Raw genomic sequence first — 20,597 nt, forward strand, 5'->3', positions numbered from 1 at the left:
TGCCATGATGAGACCACTCTCAGGATGGAGGAGCAACACCTCATATTCCATGTAGGTAGCCTCCAACTTGATGGCATAAACATTGATTTCTTTTCCTGGTAATTTTTTTTTCTTTTCCCCTCCCTCTTTCCTCTTCTATTCCCCACTCTAGCCTCTACCCTCCTCTCCTCACCTGGCTATCACTTCTCCCTGTGGCCCTTCTCCATCCCTTTCTCCCATGGGTCACTCGCCCCTCCTATCAGATTCCATCTACTCCGGACTATCTTTTCCACCCACCTGGCTTCACCTATCACCTTCTAGCTTGTCCTCCTTCCCCTTCCCCCACCTTTTTATTCCGGTATCTTCCCACTTTCTTTCCATTCCCGATGAAGGGTCTTGGCCTGAAGCGTTAGCTGTTCATTCATTTCCATTGATACTGCCTGGCCTGCTGAGTTCCTCCAGCATTTTGTACCTGATGCACGACCATGGATGTTTAGGAGGCTGTTAGACAGGTACGTGAATATGCCAACAATGAAGAAATATGGACTTGTGTCGGCAGAAGGAACTAGTTGAGTAGGATTTGATGTCATTGGCTGAAGAGCCTGTTCTTGTTCTGTGTTCTATACAACAGCACATTAGGACTATCTCCCTTTAAAACCTGAAGTGGTTCCTGAAAGTAGCACTGCATTTTCTCAATGGGTTTTGGAAATTTTCATTAGACATTGGACTCGTAAAGAGACCCACCCCCACCTGTCCTGAGTCCGCTGGAAGAATTGCTGATTCAGCTTTCCATCACTCTAGGGCAGCCAACAGGTCTGAACGGTGTCTGTCCTCAAAGTTGTCGAGGGCAAGTCTTACCAATGCACGCATTCCAGTCCGGTCTCGCGCTGCTTTGGAGTAAGTCAGCAAATGCGATGTTAGCTTTCACACAATCTTTGTGCTTCTTGTGAGCCCTCCCTCAGTTTCCCTTGCCCAGAGACAGCTCACCATACAGGTGCTGTTTAGGGTTTCTGGGGCATGGAGGACTCCAGAGAATGGGGATGAGAGGGATAATAAATCAGCCATTATTGAACGGTGGAACAGACTCGTTGGGCCAAAGTCCCATCCTATTCTACTCCTATGTCCTATGGTCTTATGGAGATGTATCATGCGAAGATGAGAGCAGGGTAGAAATTGACGATGAAAAAAAATAATTTATTGAGTTCCAGTTTGGACGCAAACAAAGACTATTTTTCCTTTAGGATAGGCGGTACAATTGTTCTTTTACTCATACTCAGGCTTTCTCCCTTTACTCTTTTCCCAGTACATTGAGACTGTATTGATGCTGCTCGCTGAACTTGTCCATAACTCAAGTATTTTATCACTTTTAATTTCCACCCATTTTTCACCTTCATTTAGATTATCATTGACTCTTCCCTTTTGCAGTTTCTTCCACTGTCTGCGAGTTTTCACTCAAAGTCTCCTCTTGGCATTGCAAGGAGACTGCTCCTTTGCAATTCTCCGATTCTCTTTGTAAATCTCCCGTTTTGTGAGGCTAGCAAGTTAAACTGAAAAAGTACCTGCAGAGGAAAAGCCTCTGTACTTACCACACACAAAGATGTCTCCCCAAATGTTTCCATGGGCTTAGTACAGTAGCATAGTAGTTAGCTTGACACTATTACAGTTCGGACTATCAGGGTGTGGAGCTCAGTCAGGGCATCTTCGGTAAGGAGTCTATGTAGGTCCTCCCCATGGAGTGCGTGGGTTTTCTCCGGGTGCTCTGGTTTCCTCCCACAGTGCAAAGATGTACCAGGTAGGTAAATGGCCATTGTAAATTGTTCCTAGATCAGGTTAGAGTAAAATCGCAGGGTTGCTGGGAGACACGGCTCGAAGGGCCTATTCTTCGCTGTATTTCTAATGAATTGAAGCAAATTTCACAACCAAACTGGATCGAAGTTGGATGCTACTACAGCGCGCGGTGTTGGAGTCCGGAATTCAATCCCATCATCCTCTGTAAGGAACCTCCGTGGAATAGGTGGTTTTCTCCAGCTGCTCCAGTTTCCTCCCGCAGCCCAAAGGTTAATTGGTCACTGCAGATTCTCCAGTGATTAGACCAGGGTTATATCAGGGTTGCTGGGCAGCACAGCTTGAAGAGGTGGACAGGCCTAGTCTGCACATCTCTAAATATATGTGGCAACATTCTGAGCGACGGTGCTTTCTATAACACCTGGCCACTTTACTCATTTATCAATCAATCACTCCTCTTCTCACAGAGCGTATCTGGTCAAGGGTTACATCTCTGAAAGAACACGTACCCAAAATTACATGTGTCACAACTGTTGAATTACAGCTCTGCAGGTTTTTGTTTTGGTAGCACAGACAGATAAGTACACAAGAAGGAAAGGAAATGTTGGTGCGATGTGATTGCTTTGAACCGAATGAAAGGAAGATTTCTCAGCAGCATAATGTGGAAGTTTTTCTTTCGTCAAACCACTACCATTTTGGAATAAAAACTGTTTGATTTCTTTCTTTGCACTGACATGTCATTAAAATATGTCTCTGGTATGGGCTTTGAAAACTGTATTCGAATAGTTACCTATTACAATCAGATCGATTTATCTGATAACGTGTGTGAAGGTCCAAAATGAAATTAATTACGTTTGTATTTCTGAGGCAGAACAATTTCTGAAGCATCAGGATTTCTAATGTTTCTTCTTTGAGTCACTACAGTAGCGTAGCAGTTTGCAGTTCAATTCCAGCACTGTCTGTAAGGAGTTTGTACGTTCTCCCCTTGACCGTGTGGGTTTCCTCTGGGTGCTCCAGTTCCCTCCCACAGGTCGAAGACATGCCGGTTAGTAGGTTCATTGGTCATTGTAGGCTGTCCTGTGATTGAGGTGAGTGTCAAATAGGTGGGTTACTGGGCAGTGCAGCTCGTTGGTCCGGAAGAGCCTATTCCACGTCGTATCTCGAAATAAAATATGGTATCAAGCCATTATTAAAATTTAGTTATTTTGGGATGTGCTGACTATTTTTGGTAAGATGCTTCTTTGACTGTTATTAAATCCCTGCTAAGCAAGCTGTGCACCAAACATACTGGTTCTGTCTCGCTGCAGTCCCAGAAGAAGTCACAAGATAGAGCAGTTGCATTGTGTTCATAGTCAGAGGGACTGTTTTAATATGCACAGAAGCTCTTGTACTACCAATTGGGATCTTAGAAATTAACTCACACCACTGGTTTTTTTTGTTTGATGAGTAGCTGTATGGAGGACCCATATTTTCCCCATTTTCTCCATTTTCCCCAGAGGTGAAAGGTCTCATGACAAGATTAACTATTTCTGAGACTTTGCAGTGCTAATGTTGAATGTGATGCTTTCTTTAATATGGCTCAAACAGTGAATCATAGACTCTGAAATACTTCAGGACACCCAGAAATGATGAATTAATTCTTATTACTTTCTTTCATGCCATTGGAAATGACCAGCACACATGAAGAAACAGCCCTGATGCAAGGCCTCAGCCCAAAATGTCGACCTTTTTTCCTTTCCAAGAATGCTGCCCGACCTGCTGAGTTCTTTACAGCATTTTGCATGTGTTACTCTGAATATCCAGATTCTGCAGAATCTCTTGTGGTACAGATTCCAGAGAGCTGCAGTACTGCTTTGGATTGAGGTTAAATGTAAAATATGTTAAGCTACTTATAAGAGAACACACCAACACCATCTACCTTTTTGTGACAATGAACAGGCAAGATTTTACTTATAGACTATCAATATAATGAATGCTGATAGCAGGTAAAACTGGTTAAAATACTTCTGTCAATTCTCCATAACTGATCTCTATGGAGTTTGCTTCTGAAGGATTTCCATAAAAGGCTGAACCTCTGTGTTTCCTTTGTTCAGAAAATATTCTTAATTTTCACAAAGATGGGAGACAGCACCTCTGATTGTTATTTACTTATTTAGAGATACAGTGTGGAACAAGCTTCTGGCCCAATGAGCCGCACTGCCCAGTAACCCCCCACTTAACCCTAACCCAATCACAGGACAATTTACAATGACCAATTATCTACTAACTGACACATCTTTGGAAAGACGGGAGAAACCGGAGCACCCGAAGGAAATCCATGCAGTCCACAGGGAGAATGTACAGACTCCTTACAGACAGTGCCGGAATTGAACTCTGAACTCTGGAACGCCTTAAGCTGTAATAGTGTTGCGCTAACCACTATGCTATCACAAATAAAAGCAAATTATATAAGGGAGAGAGCAACAAACACAAAATGCTGGAGTTACTCAGCAGGTCAGGCAGCATCTATGGAGAGGAGCCTTCATCAGGTCTGGAAAGGAAGGCTGCCCGTAAGGAGATGAATCTCAGGGTTGTATAATGTATACATACATTGATAATAAATGTACTTTGAAGATGCCAGGATAAAAAAAGGGTTGGGGTGTGGGTTAGGAAGGAGGATAGCTAGAGGGTGGTAGATGAAGACAGGTGGGTGGGAAAGATGAAGAACTGGAGAGGAAGGAATCTGATAGGAGAAGAGAGTGGAAATAAGATGGTGGCGAAGACAATGTGAGGAAGGATATGTGGCTGTGGACTTGGAGCAGCAGGGATTGTTCTGCTTCATTATGATATTGCATTTTATTGTTTATGCACACTGTGCTTTCTCTGTAGCTGTTAAACTTTATTCTGGATTGTTATTGTTTTACCTTATTCTAGTTCAATGCATGTGAACGTGCAATGATTTGATCTGTATGAACAGTATGCAAGACAAGATTAAAGAACAAAGGAGGAGAAATAATAAATAAGAAAAGGAAATTGGAGGAAAGATGAGCATGACAGGAGTAAAAGAATAAAGTTATAATTACAAGGATTAATGTTTGCACTTTTTCCCCCTTTTGTTAATGGCATGAAATGAAGTTGAATTAGAAGTTGTGAAGATGCGCAAAGGCTTCAAAAAGTTATATACATACACACAATGCTGGAGGAGCTCCATAGGTCAAACATCATCTTTGGAAATGAATAAATGGTTGATGTTTTGGGCCAAGATCCTTCAACAGGACTGAAAAGGAAGGGGGAAGATGCCAGAATAAAAATGTGGGTGGGGGTAAGGGGAGTAGGGGGAAGGGAAGGACTCGAAGATGGTAGGTGAAGCCAGGTGGATGGGTAAGGTTCAAGGTACATTTATTAACAAAGTATGTACACAGTATACAACTCTGAGATTTGTCTTCTCTAGACAGCCACAAAACAAAATCATAGAAGCCATTAAAAAAACCATCAAACCCCCCACCCCCCTCCACACACAAAATAACCAATTGTGCAAACAGCAGCAAGATGATCAACCCCCCTTACCTCCTGGAGGGCTGGAGAGGAAGGAATCTGATAGACAGCAGAGTGAACCACAGGAAAAAGGGAAGGAGGAGGGGTACCAGGGGATGGTGTTAGGCAGCTCAGAAGAGGATAAGAGGCCAGAGTGGGGAATAGACGGAGGAGAGGAGGAGGGAGAATGTTTTTTTTTACTGGAAGGAGAAATCAATATTTATGCCATTAGGTTGGAGGCAACCCCTTCACCCTGAGAAATATGAATATTCTGAGTGAGAGTGCAATGATAGAAATGCTGATTATTTGTTAAATGGTGATAGAATGGTTGGAAGATTGGATTTAATTGCTATAATTTGCACCATAGGCTCTCCAATTTGAAAGAAAAAAATGAAGCTGCCTTGCTCCTTTTATATAGCATTTTAGCAAGATTGCACCTGGAATATTATATGCAAGTTTGGACTTTTTCCTGAAAAAAGGGTTAACATTACTACAGAGAGACTGCATTAACAATCTACATGTTGGTTCCTAAAATGGCAGGATTGTCATGCAAAAAGTGTGGCTTTACTCTCTAGACCAGGAGTTCCAAAACTTTTTTATGCCATGGACCCCAACAATTAACTGAGGGGCTCATGGGCCCCTGCATGGGAACCCCTGCTCTAGAGTTTAGAAGAATGAGAGGTGGCCCCCCCAGAATCATACAGAATTCTTTGAAGGTTCAACAAAGATGGATATGCGGAGGACCTGCCAGCTTGTACTCCTTCCCCTTCCACCCCTCCTCCCCCTCATATTCTGGCTTCTTCCCCTTTCCTTTCCAGTCCTGATGAAATGCCTCCGCCTGAAATATCCTGGCTGAGGGGTCCCAGTCTTGAAATAATGGATAGGCAGTTTAGATCTGAGGAGAAATTGCTATTCTGTGAAATCGGAATTCTCCATATGAGAGACTGTGAAGGCTTAATTATATCTAGAAGGGAAACATTGATTTCTGGATGTGAGAGAAATTGAGGAATGTGGCAGGGAGCCATCCTCTCCCTCTCTCCATCCTCCCCCTCCACTTTGTTATCGTTCCTGGTTAATGTAGTATGTGGAGTTGCAGTTACGATGGTGGACATTACTGCTTGGCAAAAAACAATATTTATTTATTCATTGACATACAGCAAGGATTAGGCCCTTCTGGCTCCTTGAGCTGTGCCGTCCAGCAATTTCTGATTTAACCCTGGACAACTTACAAATGACCAATTAACCATCCAACCGGTCGGTCTTTGGAATTTAGGAGGAAACTCACATGGTCATGAGGAGAATGTACAGGCAGCAGCAGGAATTGAACCTGGTTGCTGGGACTATAAAGCGCTGTGCTAACCACTATGCTACCGGTCCCCTGTTGTTTTAAGCATAATAGAATGAAATGCTGCTTTTTGATTTATGAAGTCTACCTGGTGGGAAAATTTGAAACTGTTTAGTGGAGTTTAATTTGTGGAGTAATAACTGGGCCTGACCAGATAGGTTTTTGCTCCAATGTTAGTCCGAATATAAATGGAAAATAGCTTTGCTTCTCTTTTTCTTAGTAGCTGTCATCTCAAAATAGTACGAGAGCAAGCATGTTTACTCTGCTAAAGGAGAGGGGAAGACGGCGATGTGACGCAGCGCGCAGCAGCCACTCCGGTGATGAATATCTGTTATCTGTCAAGTAGGGTGCTGTGCACAATTCTGATTTGATGGAGGCAGACGTGAGAGCATGGAGGAACATCTGGTGAAATTTCTGAAATGCTTGTTTCGCTGCCGCTGCTACTGTGTGATCCAGAATCTCCGGAGGGGAAGACCCTGAGTTCTCGGCTTTGCCTGTTGCTCGGCGGCTGGGGCGGGGTCAAAGCACTCGGCAGAGATGTTGCTCGGTGCTCGGTGTCGGAGGGCTGGTTGGAGGCTTGAAGTTTTCGGACGGACTCAGAGTCGGCTGTGGTTGGGTGCTTCCAGGATGCTACATTGGCAAGTTTGCAGTGCTGGAGGTTCATGGCAGGGAGAGTTTCTCCCTTCTACCACTTGCGTGAGATGTTGGGGCTATTGGGACTTTGAGACTTTTTTTTACCGTGCCCATGGTCTGCTCTTTATCAAATTACTGTATTGCTTTGCACTGTTGTAACTATATGTTATAATTATGTGGTTTTTGTCAGTTTTAGTCTTGGTCTGTCCTGTGTTTCTGTGATATCATACTGGAGGAACATTGTATCATTTCTTAATGCATGCATTTCTAAATGACAATAAATGAGGACTGAGTGTCTTCATAATTGAAAAAAAAATCTAAAGGACGAGCTACAGGGTGTGTATGTTTGTGTGTGTGTTAAGTAGCCTCCAATTAAAATATTACTGAGCAATTGATCTGATGGGTAAGTGTTGATTTTAAAGTAACACATACAAAATGCTGGAGGAACTCAGCAGGTCAGGCCGAGCATCTATCGGGAAGAGTAAACAGTCGACCATTTATTCATTTCCATAGATGCTGCCAGATATGCTGATTCCTCCAGCATTTTGTATGTGTCATCACACAATAGATTCATCTTACTCAGTAAGATTTGTATTCATTTTACTCAACAGTCGGCATGACCTACTGTTGCTGCATTAAAGGTCTTGGCCTGAAAAGTCTACTCTTTATTCCCCTGCATAGATGACGCCTGACCTGCTGAGTTCCTCTAGAACATGTGTGTGTACTCTTGACTTCCACCATCTGCAGAATCTCGTGTTTATGATTAGCTTCCTCGATTTTGTTCTCTTTAAGATGCATAAGTTTACCATATTGCATGTAAAGATCCCCTCGTGCCTTGTTTGGTGCATCGGACAGCAAGCTTGCCGTTCTTTTAGTGTTTGTCTGTTTTCCGATGCTCAGCCCAGCATGGGTGGAAAGTGCACAAGAAGCCAGGTGGATTTGAACCCCGGACCTCTTGTTCCAAAGCCTGATGCAGATACCACTACACCACTAACACAGACACTCTACTGCATGAACGAACAAACAACCAGGCTGCAAGTAATTCTTTCTGCCACTGCCTCTCCAATGATCATTAAAGATAGCAATTCCTGGAAAAAATCTAGTCTTGAAAATCCACAGTCCATGTGCTTGAGCTGCAGGTTATTCTGAGCACAAATTAATTTAAGATGAACCATCTGGTTCTGATCAGCCAACAGGTAACAGGCATCAATACCAACAGGAGTCCTGGATAAATGGCCTGAATACCAGTGCTGGCTAGGTCAGGGGAGAAGACTTGTATCCACCTCCGCCCTCCAACAATATATCCCCCCCACCTCGCCTTCTCCCTTAAGCTGTCAGAGAACCAAGTCCTAAACACATGGAGCCCTTCTTATGGCTTATGAGTGAGTTGCTGTAACCAAAAGAAACTAAATTGATCACTCACAGAAAGGGTGCCATGGCACCATAGTGGTTAGCACAATGCTTATGGTACCAGCACCCCAGGTTCAATTCCCACTGTTGCCTGTAAGAAGTTTGTATGTTCTCCCTGTGACCACATGGATTTCCTCCAGGTGCTCTGGTTTCCTCCCAGAATTCAAAGAGGTATCGATTAGTAGTTTAATTGGTCATTGTAAGTTGTCCTGTAATTAGGCTAGGAGTAAATAAGGGAGTTACTGGCTGGAGCAGCTTGAAGGTTGGAGGAGCCTATTCTGTGCTGTATCTGAATAAGGAAATAAATGGAATTATGCAGCATAGGTCAGATATTCAGAAATCTTGTTGGAGTCACAACCATTGAAGATGAAGGATCTACATTCGTACCAATCAGTATTGCAGGTAGTTCCTAACACAGTGTGAATACCACTGCTCTCCTCTCCTGACAGTGGACCTATCTAAAGCAGATGGAGATCTTCAAGCTCTTGGAGCTTATCAGCACAAGGTCGGATGTTAGCCAAGTACCTGCTTAATTTCCAGCTGTTCCTTTGAAATATTGATAACATTACTGTGGGGCTGGTGATGGAGATATCTGCAAGCCTCATCTTCTCTTTCCCTTTAAACTCCTTGTTGCAGTCTCTAGCATTTTGTACAAAGCTGATAAACGTTATTTCTAATATAGGTAAAAGAAACATTAAATTTGATGATTCTTTGTGGCATAACTGTGGAAGGGGAAAGGACTAAATTATGGCTGAAGGACTAAATTATGGCTGAAGCTTGTTTAGTCTTGGTTCCTATCTTGTTATTAACTATTCTGTTGCCACACAGCACATTTTTGATTCTATTCTCGGACAAAAATTTTCTAGTGCTAGCAAAATTTGGAAAGGTCAAATAGGAAGGATCAGTTGTTATCGCACAAGTTTAACTATCTTTTCTAGCAATCATTTAACAAAAAATACCCTCAAATGATCTCCGTCTCACTGTGGCAGCAGTGATAACCTCATTCTCACTTGTTAGTGAGAGAGAGAGCCTGTTTGAATTGCTGAAGTGTTAGATAGACAGTAGTTTTTAATGGACTCTAGATCATCACCTCTGGAGACTTTGCCACTGTTGCATGGTGGAGCAAGTAGGGGGAGGGGGGCTTTGGGGTTCTAATGTTTTGTCATTCATTCTTTGGGGTTTTTTTGATTTGTGGATATCTGTGAAGAGTAAGGATTTCAGGTTGTATACTGCATACATTGAGTGTGGGAAAAATTGTTTCCTTTTTTCTTTTCATTGACTTTCCATTCCAACAGTAAATGTCAACTGTACGTTTTTATTTTCTTTGTCTCTTTTGGTATAAGAATGCTGAATATGGCTTGCGAAATATGTAAACTGACTAATATTATTTCAGCCAGTGCACTGGTAAGTGGTAACTCAGTAATAAGTGGTAAGTTTAACAGGTTAATATAAGACAATAAAACACATAGGAGCAGATTTAGACTACTTGGTCTGATAAGTCTGCTCTGCCATTCCATCATTGCTGATTTGTTATCCCTCTCAACCCCATTCTGCTGCCTTCTCGCCGTAACCTTTGGTGTCCTGACTAACCAAGAACCTATCAAACTCCACTTTAAATACACCAATGGGATGACCTCCACAGCCATCCATGTCAATGAATCCCACGGGTTGCCCACCCTCTGGCTGAAGAAATGCCTTCTCATCTCCGTTCTGAATGGACATCCCTCTATTCCAGGCTTTTTTATGCCATGGACCAATGCTGTTAAACATGGGGTCCGTGGAACCCCGGCTCAGAATCCCTGCTCTACTCCGAGGCTCTGTTTTCTGATCGGGGACTCGCCCACTTCAGGAAACATCGTCTCCTCATCCACCCTATGAAGGACTTTCAATATTCCATGGGTTTCAAAGAGATCACCTCTCATTCATCTAAACTCCAATGAGTACCTGCCCAGAGCCATCAAATACTCCCCACATTTTAACATTTTCATTCCTGGAGTCATTCTCCTGAACCTCCTCTGGCCCCTCTCCACTGCCAACACATCTGTTCTTAGATAAGGGGCCCAAAATTTGATTTTGAATGTTGTTATTTTTTTCAGTGTGTTGCATCTTATAGAATCAAAGCATTGGTGCATCCATTCACTGAAGTCCTTTGAGAAAACATATGTGATCAGCTTTGCTGCACACTTATTTAGAACAAAAATCAAAAATAAAAACAAAACAAAATATGCAAACCCAGTTTATTTGAACATTTTGAATAAATCCTAGTGCAAATAAGATTTGGTATTTGCAAAATATTGATAAGCATTAAGAATATTCAGTCAATTTATGCCCCTGCCTATCATTTCCCCCGGGTCCCTTCCTCCTTCTCTTTCTCCGATGGTCCACTCTCCTCTCCTATCAGGTTCTTTCTTCTCCAGCCCTTGACCTTTCCCACCCACCTGCCTTCACCCATCACCTTCTCGCTATCCTCCTTCCCCTCCCCTCACCTTTTTATTCTGGCATCTTCCCCTTCCAGCCCCGATGAAGGGTCTCAGTCCAAAATGTTGATTGTTGATTGTTGATTCATTTCCAGAAATGCTGTCTGACCTGCTGAGACCCTTCAATAGTCTGGATGTATAATATTTTTATAGTCTGGTGGCTAAACTGGTGAGATTTTGAAGGAAAGCATGCTAATACCTATTTATATGCTGATGAAATGTTACAAGGAGTCTTTTGCTTCATTGAAACAGAACTTTTCTCAACTGGAGACTTTCCTTTTACGTACTGTTCATTCCATTCCATTGTATTTGTTTGTTATTGACAATAAATGCTATAATAAAAGTAGAAAATGCTGAAAATATTCAGCAGTCTGGACATGTGCAAAGGAGGACACAAAAGTTTAATCTTTGACCAGAAATGATCAGAAATATTAATATTTCCTTTCTCCAGACATAGATTCTCCATTCTCCAGGATGCTTCCTGGAATAGAGAGCATGTCTTCTATGTTTTATGAGGAAAGGTAGAATGAGGTGGGGCTTTTCTCTTTGGGGATAAGAGTCAGAATCAGGTTTAATATCACTGGCATATGCCGTGAGATTTGTTGTTTTTATGGTAGCAATAGATTGCAATACATAATAAAAACTGAATTCCTGTGTGTGTGTGTGTGTGTGTGTATGCACATATACATTTATATGTATATATAAATGAAATTTTTGAATACACCAAATAGTGCAAAAAAGTAGAGGTGGTGTTCATGGGTTCAATGTCCATTCAGAAATCAGATGGCAGAGGGGAAGAAGCTGTTCCTGAATCACTGAGTGTGTGTCTTTAGGCTCCAGTACCTCCTCCCTGATGGTAGCAATGAGAAGAGGGCATGTCCTGGGTGATGGGCATCCTTAATGATGGATGCCACCTTTTTGAGGCATCGCTCCTTGAAGATGTCCTGGATACTATGGAGGATGAGAGGCAACTTGATAGAGGTGTATATTTCTTTTAGAAAATCTTTTAGCGATTTTGATAGAGTGGACAATCTGAGACATTTTCCCCAGGATAGAAGTGGCTAATACAAAAGAGGGTATAATTTTAAGGTGATTAGGGAAAGTATGGGGGGGTAGAGTTAGATTTTTTACAAAGAGTGGTGAGTGTGTGGAATGCACTGCTGGGATTGGTGGTAGAGTTAGATACATTAGGGACACTTAAGATTCTTAGACAGGTACATGAATGATAGAAAAATGGAGGGCCATGCAGGAGGGAAGCTTAGATTGGTCTGAGAGGAAGTTAAAAGGGTGAAGCAACATAATGAGTTGAAGGGCCTTTATGTTCTGACCTACAGAGTCTTTCAGTATTCTCTTCTTTGACATTAGATTTCCAGTGTATTATGCTATTTGAGTGTAAAATTAGATGGTTTCCAATGCTTGCCGTCCATAGAGGAGTTAACAGTATGATGCATTTGTAGTGCGGTGCAAGACGTGCATTAACTGTTACCCTTTATTTGTGCACTGTTTCTAAAAGTGTCCAATCCACGCATCCATATTCAGCGGCTCTCGGGCGGCTTTATTTTTAGCTTGTGTCAGGAGGAATTGAGTCATAAACTATTATCAAGGATGCTTGCTGATTATTTTCTCCTGCTGAACTGGCTGTTCCAAATTATCTTTTTTTACTGAGTAAAATAAAGCAGACAATGTAATGGTGAAGCAGACAGCTGTGATGTTTTTGATAGCAAGGAGCTGTGCAGCTCAATATCATGAATGAAGTGGATCTTACAACACAAACGGAGAGTTGGCATGGCGCACAGCAGGCTTGTGGTAGCCCTCACACTGGGGGCTGGGGTGGTATTATTCCCAGCATAAAGATGAGATTTGTCTGTAAACTGAAGTGGGAATCTGTATTAATATCAGTGAGTGCTGCAAATGCACAGCATGTTGGCCACAGCACTCGAGAAGCAAGTACATTTTAGACTGATTTAGATTTTTTTTTCAGAACTGGATAATAAAATCAACACTTGTATTATTGGACTGGTGATAATCATTTTTCTCAGACAGCAATAGAAATAAGAATGGAATAGAATATGAAGTGAGGTACAAGGAATTATTAAAAGAAATATAAGAGGCCAAACATTTAAGGTCAATAACATTTTAATATAATTGTTAAGTTTATTCTGCATTTTGCTATTGCTTTTTACCTTGTACAACCCCAATGTTCTGATGTGATGAAATGATCTGTATGGGTGGCATGCAAGGTAAAATTTTTTCTCTATATCTCTGTATAGAGTCATAGAAAGGTACAGTACAGAAACAGGTCATTTGGTCCATCTAGTCTGTGCTAAACTATTTAAACTGCCTGCTTCCATCAACCTGTACCCAGACCATAGCCCTCCCCTCCATGCTGCTGCTATCCATGTACCTATCCAAACTTCTCTGAAGCATTGAAATCGAGATTGCATGCACCACTTGCACTGGCAGCTCATTCCACACTCTTGCCACCCCCTAAGTGAACAAGTTTCCCTTCATGTTCTCCTTAAACTTTTCACCTTTCATCCTTAATCCAAGACCTCTAGTTGTATTCCTGTCCAACCTAGGTGGGAAACAAGCCTGTTTGAATTTATTCTATCTGTACCCCTCATAATTTTGTATACCTCTATCAAATCTCCCCTTGATCTTCCAAGGAATAAAGTTCTAACCTATTCAATCTTCCCTTATAACTCAGGTCCTCCATTTCTGGCCCCATCCTTGTAAATTTTCTCTGTATTCTTTCAACCTTATTTACATCTTTCCTGCAGGTCGGTGACAATTATAAACCAATTTGCTAATTTACCAATTATGGTCATAAAATAGCTGAAGAAGCTCACAAATGCGATCCAGATTTCCTACTACTTTGTCTTGATTTTTGTCTGTTGTTTAAAGGGTGAAGTGTTGGCGTGTGGCCAAGTGGTTAAGGCTTCGGTCTAGTGATCTGAAGGTCACTAGTTCGAGCCTCAGCTGATACACCGTATTGTGTCCTTGAGCAAGGCACTTAACCACACATTGCTCTGCAATGACACTGGTGCCAAGCTGTATCGGCACTAGTGCCCTTCCCTTGGACAACATTGGTGGAATACAGAGAGGAGACTTGCAGCATGGGCAACTGCTGGTCTTCCATACAACCTTGCCCAGGTCTGCGCCCCTCCAAGACGCAAATCCATGGTCTCACGAGACTAACGGATGCCTATATATATGTTAAAATTAGTTCCAAGTTAGAAGTAACAGGAATGGAGACCGGGTCAAAAAGCTGTCAACGTTAGATATCCAAAACAAAACAATAGAAAGCTGGAGGTGCTCAGCAGGTCAAACCGTATCAGTGGGAGAACAGATACATGGACAAGGGTCTTTCATCAGAACCGGAAAGGCGAGAAAACAAGTTTTAAGCTGGAGAGAAGAAGGTATTGAAGGGAAAAAGGGAATGGCTGTGATAGGATACACTCCAATGTTGTTAAGATTGCAATTACTTTAAAAATATCGGCAGCCAGAGATAATGAGAGAAACAGAAATCACATTTAAAACAGGAGCAGTACAAATAGATCTATGGAACAACAGAGAAAAACATGGAATGGTCATCCAAAATCTTTAAAGTCAATATTAAGTCCCAAGGAGTGCAATGTACCAAGATGATAACATGGTTTTACTTTGCAAATTTGTACAGGGGTCTCCCTTCAGTTGTGTTTCATGCGCTTTGTAAGAGGTTATACAGCCTGTAAGCATTCTACACCACCCCAGGCGGCCCAGTAGTGTAGTGGTTAGCACAATTGCTTTTGCAGCACCATTGAACACCAACTGGGAATTGATTCCCGCAAAATCCAGCTGATTTTGTTTCCGGCTTGCCTTGAAACTCATGAGCTCTAACGTTTTGGATCACCAGTCTCCTTGCCAATGGTTTTACTGAGGAGCGTGTAACCTGCACTGCCCCAGGAATATTTTTAATTAATGTTTCAAAAAGAAACTCAGGTTATATTAATCAGATAGAATCTTCCACCAACAAATCATAATGATACCTGATCAATCGTTACATTTCTAAGTATGGGATCAATCCTGTCCCTCAAAATTTTCTTCCAGTAATTTTCCTACTAACGATATTCAATTACAATTACCTGGTTTATCCCTACTGGCCTTCTTGAATAAATTACCGCAATTACTGTCAGTCATCTGGCAGTCTACCTGCTTTCAGAGACCTTTTAACTATCTTCAGGCTCCCTGACATGTCCTCCCTCACCTTCTACTGCAGCCTGGGATACTTCTCATCAGGCCTGGGGATTTAGCTACCTTTATGCCTGTTTAGTACTTTATAAATCTTTATGTACTTTAGAATTTCAGTCTCAACTAGTAACTGGAAGAGCACTTGTGAACCAGTGCTGACAAATAGGATTCATGTTGATATGTAGCTGGTGGTCAGCATGGACAAGGTAGGCCAGAGGGCCTGTTGCAGTGTGATATAACTCCTGTTTCGCTGATGTTTTCTTCTCTGGCTCTATATAAAGATAACCTATTTGGTTCTGCTCTTTCCCTAGGTACCCTCATTTTATCACATCGCAGCTTAATAGATATACCCTCTTGATATGTTAACCTCTTTTAAAATATTTATTTATTTATTGACATACAGCGCAGCATAGGCCCTTCTGTCCCTTCGAGATGAGCTGCCCAGCAAACTCCAATTTAATCCTAGCCTAATCACGGGACGATTTAAAATGAACAATTAACCTACCAATGAGTGTGCCTTTGGACTGTGGGAGGAAACCAGAGCACCCGGAGGAAACCCACGTAGTCACAGTGAGAACATACAAACTCCTTATAGGCAGTGGCGGGAATTGAACCTGTTGCTGGTATTGTAAAGCACAGTACGCTACACTACGGTGCCACCCACAAAGTACTTCAATATGCCTGAGGAGAAGTAATAATTATAGAATGAGCAACTTTGGGAAACAACTGAATTGACTAACACATTTAATAATTACTAATGTCCTCAAATTGGCGGGACAGGGAGAGGGATTAGCTGTTCAAATTGAGACCAATTAAAAGAAAGTCCAAGGTTCAAAGTTCAAACTTTCTTCCTTTTTCAATCTTTTTATTAGTTTCATAAAATATAAACATAAGATAGCAATAATACAAATAGTTGGAGATACATTGTTGTACTTAAAATGAGTAATTATAAGACCAAATAGTATAAATTGACAAAACTCCCAATTGTGTAGGATAACAATGAATAATTCAAACTATAGTTTGAATATATAGTTCAAACTATAAACCATCCAACTCCTGAACCAGAGGGGATAACTTCACTTGGCCCATCACTGAACTGTTTTCACAGGCTATGGACTCACTTTCAAGGCCTCTTCATCTCATATTCTCGATATTTGTTTATTTATTTTTTTGTTAGTTATTACTATTTTTTATATTTGTGTTTTGCACACTGGTTGTCCTCCCTGATAAGCATGGTCTTTCACCGATTCTGTTATGGTTATTAGATTTACTGTGTAAGCCCGCAAGAAATACATTTCAGGGTTGTATATGGTGACACATATGTACTTTGATAATAAATTTACTTTGAACTTTTTTTTTGAAAATCCAGATTTAGGTTAAAGGTTTAAAAGTTCTTGCGAGATGAACTCATGGTTCAGTAAATAGTCAAGATGTTTATGGTCATGGCATTATTTCCTTCCCATGATTCTGGTAAATGAAGTGTAAATTTACTTGAACTGTAGATAACATTACAGCATGCACTTAATGATGTTTGATGCTGTTCTGTGTTACAAGTTAAGGTGCTTGATGTTCAGCTGCATACTCTACAGTACGAGAGTGGGCTGTTTGCAAGCTAGCAAACTGTATGACTCATTTCATTGCACATGTAGAAGACAAATGATCCATGTTAGGAGTTGTTATGTATTCTGCAGTGAAAATAATAATTATAGAAAGAGGTATGTGGCACTGACTGAATAAATAATTGTTACTCAATACCTATTAAATAATATTGCAACAGAAGAGTGTTCCATATTTTAAACTGCTACGTCTAGGACAACTTCTCTTTCCTCTGAGTCAGAAGGCTCGAGAGTACTGAGTGCAGTATTCTCGTCTGACACTTCCGTAGCATGGTGACGGAGAGTTGCACTGTTGGAGGACAGACTTTCAGGAGCCAACATAAAATGGAGGCTTCATGTGCTCAGCTAGATGAAAATAGTGCCAGCATGCCGCTTTGAAGGGCATGTACTCTGTTATTCAGCAATAGTTATCCCTCAGTCAACATTTTTGGAATGCTGTAAATGGTAATATATCCAGTTACAGTTATATTTGCATTAGCAGTGATATATCTAGTTATAACCATACCACTGTTCATGCAAAGCTTGTGTATGATGAATTAACTGCTGAGGTGCTGACATGACAATAGAGGCAGCACAGTTTTCTTCAGTGGCTATCAAGCAGTTTGTGATGTTATGTAAGAAAGTTACCCTATAATATTTGAACTGTAAGTGTTTGCTTTTCTCTGCTTTATCTATAGCAACTGAATTGCTCTGTACCTTTCAACAGGAGCCTCAGACTCGCACCACCAGGTTCAGGAATAGTTATTACCCCTCAAGCATCAGGTTCTTGAACCAGAGGGGATAACTTTACTTGCCCCATCACTGAACTGTTCCTACAATCTATGAACTCACTTTCAAGGTCTCTTCATCTTTTGTTCTTGATATTTATTTTTTGTTTGTTCATTTATTTATTTTTCTTCCTTTTTGTATTTGCACACTGATTGTTAATACTCCTTTCATTTGATTCTACTATGGTTTTTGGATTTATTGAGAATGCTTGCAAGAAAATGAATCTCAGGGTTGTACATGCTGACATATATGTACTTTAATAATTAATTTACTTTGCACTTTTGAACTTTGAACATTAACTTGGTAAGTCATTTTGAATAGCTCTCTGATGGCAAAGATGGATGGTTGAAGAACTGTTGAAGAAGTTCTGACTGATTGTAGAAATTCTGATCTGACTGGAGATGGTCAAAGATGAGGTTTGAGGGTTCATTTAAAGATGGAGAGAAGGATTGCAAGGAAGAATGAGTTGGGAAGAATGCATTTTGAAGCAAGCAGACAGTGTTGGAACAATATGTGAGTTTCATAGTAATATTGTGGATGGATACAGGTGCAGGGTGAAGTATTTGAAGAGGAAATGTTGTGTTTGTAAAAGAAAATGCATTGAGAGATGAACAGATGGATACTGTGAACGGGGATTCCACTTGGAGTGGATCAAGAGGGAAATGTTAAAATGATTGCAAAGTATAGTTACAAGTATTCCACCTTAAAACTCATTGGAAAGATAAATGAATCAATCTGAACGTTTCTCCCATGACAACACCTCCTGCATTAAAGATCATTTATACTTGCTCAGTGCCCAATAACAGAGTGCGTCCCAAGATGGAAGAAACTGTAGATACTGTAAGCAGAAGCAAAAATCAAACTGTTAGGGAAACTCAGTGGATTAGGCAGCACCTCTGGAGTTAGAAAAGAGGTTCCCAACCTGGGATTCATGGACCGCTCAGTTAATGGAAAGGTCGCGGGACGCCTGAGTTAGAGGGATGCTCAATGCTTGGGGTTAAGATACTAAAACAGACACCCCATTGTGAGCTCTGTCGCTGAAAGATGTTAACAGGTACAACAGAAAGCACAGATCATCACAGCACAGTACAAGCCCTTTGGCCCACAAAGTTGTGCCAACATCACAGATAGAAAATTTCCCCCAACATCCTTCTGTTTCCCCTGACCCCCATCAGGATGGGGCTCTTGCTTTCCCCACCCCATTCATCTGGAATGTCTCCTCAATCTCAGGCAGCCTACTACCTCTCTAAAGATCTGATCTTGTGGGATTACAGCCTGTCAAGAGTGGGTGGGGAAGGGCATCACAAAAGGGGCACGGTGCTTGAAAACTCGAGGGCATTCAGGAAGCACGTTTTTCTGGGTTTTGTAACCAGAATCCAGGACAGATGATGCCATCAGAGAACTCTTCACGATGTGGTGCTGGGGAACCACTTGCAGGCTGAGTTGATTGAGTAGCTGTGAAGTTACAGCTCCATTGACCTTTACCACACCAGAGATTCTGCAGCTACTGGAAGTCCAGAGAAACACCCACAAAATGCTGGAGGAACTCAGCAGGTCAGGCAGCATGTATGCAAGCAAATAAACTGTTGAAGCTTTGGGCCTATACCCTTCATCGTCTATATCTCCCCAAACCATCTCAGCTGATTTCTGGCTTGTTATGACCTCTAGTACAGAGTTCAAAGTAAGATTTATTAACGGAGTGCATAAATGTCACCACATACCACCCTGAGATTCTTTTCCTGTGGGCATATTTAGCAAATCTATTGAACAGTATCTGTAAACAGGATCAATGGACAACAAACAGTGCAAATAAATAGCAACAAATAATGAGCATGAAATAACAAGGTAGAGTCCTTAAAGTGAGACCATCGGTTGTGGGAACACCAAAAGTAGAATGAGTGTAGTTCTTCCCTTTTGTTCAAAAGCCTGATGGTTGTGGGGTAGTAACTGTTCTTGAAACTGGTGGTGTAAGTCCTGAGGCTCTTGTACCTTCTACCTGATGGCAGCAGTGAGGAAAGAGCATGGCCTGGATGGTGAGGATCTTTGATGATGAATGCTGCTTTTTTACAGCAATGTTTCATGTAGATGTGCTCAATGGTTGGGAGGGATTTATCCATGATGTACTGGGCCAAGTCCACTACCTTTTGTAGGATTTTCCATTCAAGGGTATTGGTGTTCCCATACCAGACCATAATGCAGCCAGTCAGCACATTTTCCACCACACATTTATAGAAGTTTGCCAAGGTTTTTAATGATATGCAAAATATCCGCAGAGTCCTGGGGAAGTGGAGGCACTGTCGTGCTTTCTTTGCAATTATATTTATATGATGGATCCATGGCAGGTCCTATGAGATAGTAGCATCCAGGAATTTAAAGTTACTGACTATCTCCACCTCTGATCCCCTGATAATACTTGCTCATGGATCTCTGGTTTCCCATTCCTGAAATCTACAATCAGTTCCTTGATCTTATTGACATTAAGTGAAAGGTTGTTGTTATTACACCATTCAGCTAAGTTTTCAATAGCCCTCCTGTATGCTGATTCATCACTGCCCTTTATACAGCCCACAACAGTGGTGTCATCGGCAAACTTGTATATGGTGTTGGAGCTGGGCTTAGTCGTTTATTACATCAAGTGTGATGCCACTTAATTGCATTCTAATTCAGTAAATCCTCATTTTATTCTTGGTAGCACTCAGCAGCACAATTAAAGCCCGTACCTGCAGAGTAGCTAAATCAGAATCAGATTTATTTTCATTGACATATACGACTTGAAATTTGTTGTTTCCAGTGTTGAGGGATTAATCCTACCCTTGTACTCAGATGGTAGTGAGATAGATC

This window comes from Mobula hypostoma, chromosome 5, assembly GCF_963921235.1.
Source record: "Mobula hypostoma chromosome 5, sMobHyp1.1, whole genome shotgun sequence".
Taxonomy (NCBI): Eukaryota; Metazoa; Chordata; class Chondrichthyes; order Myliobatiformes; family Myliobatidae; genus Mobula; species Mobula hypostoma.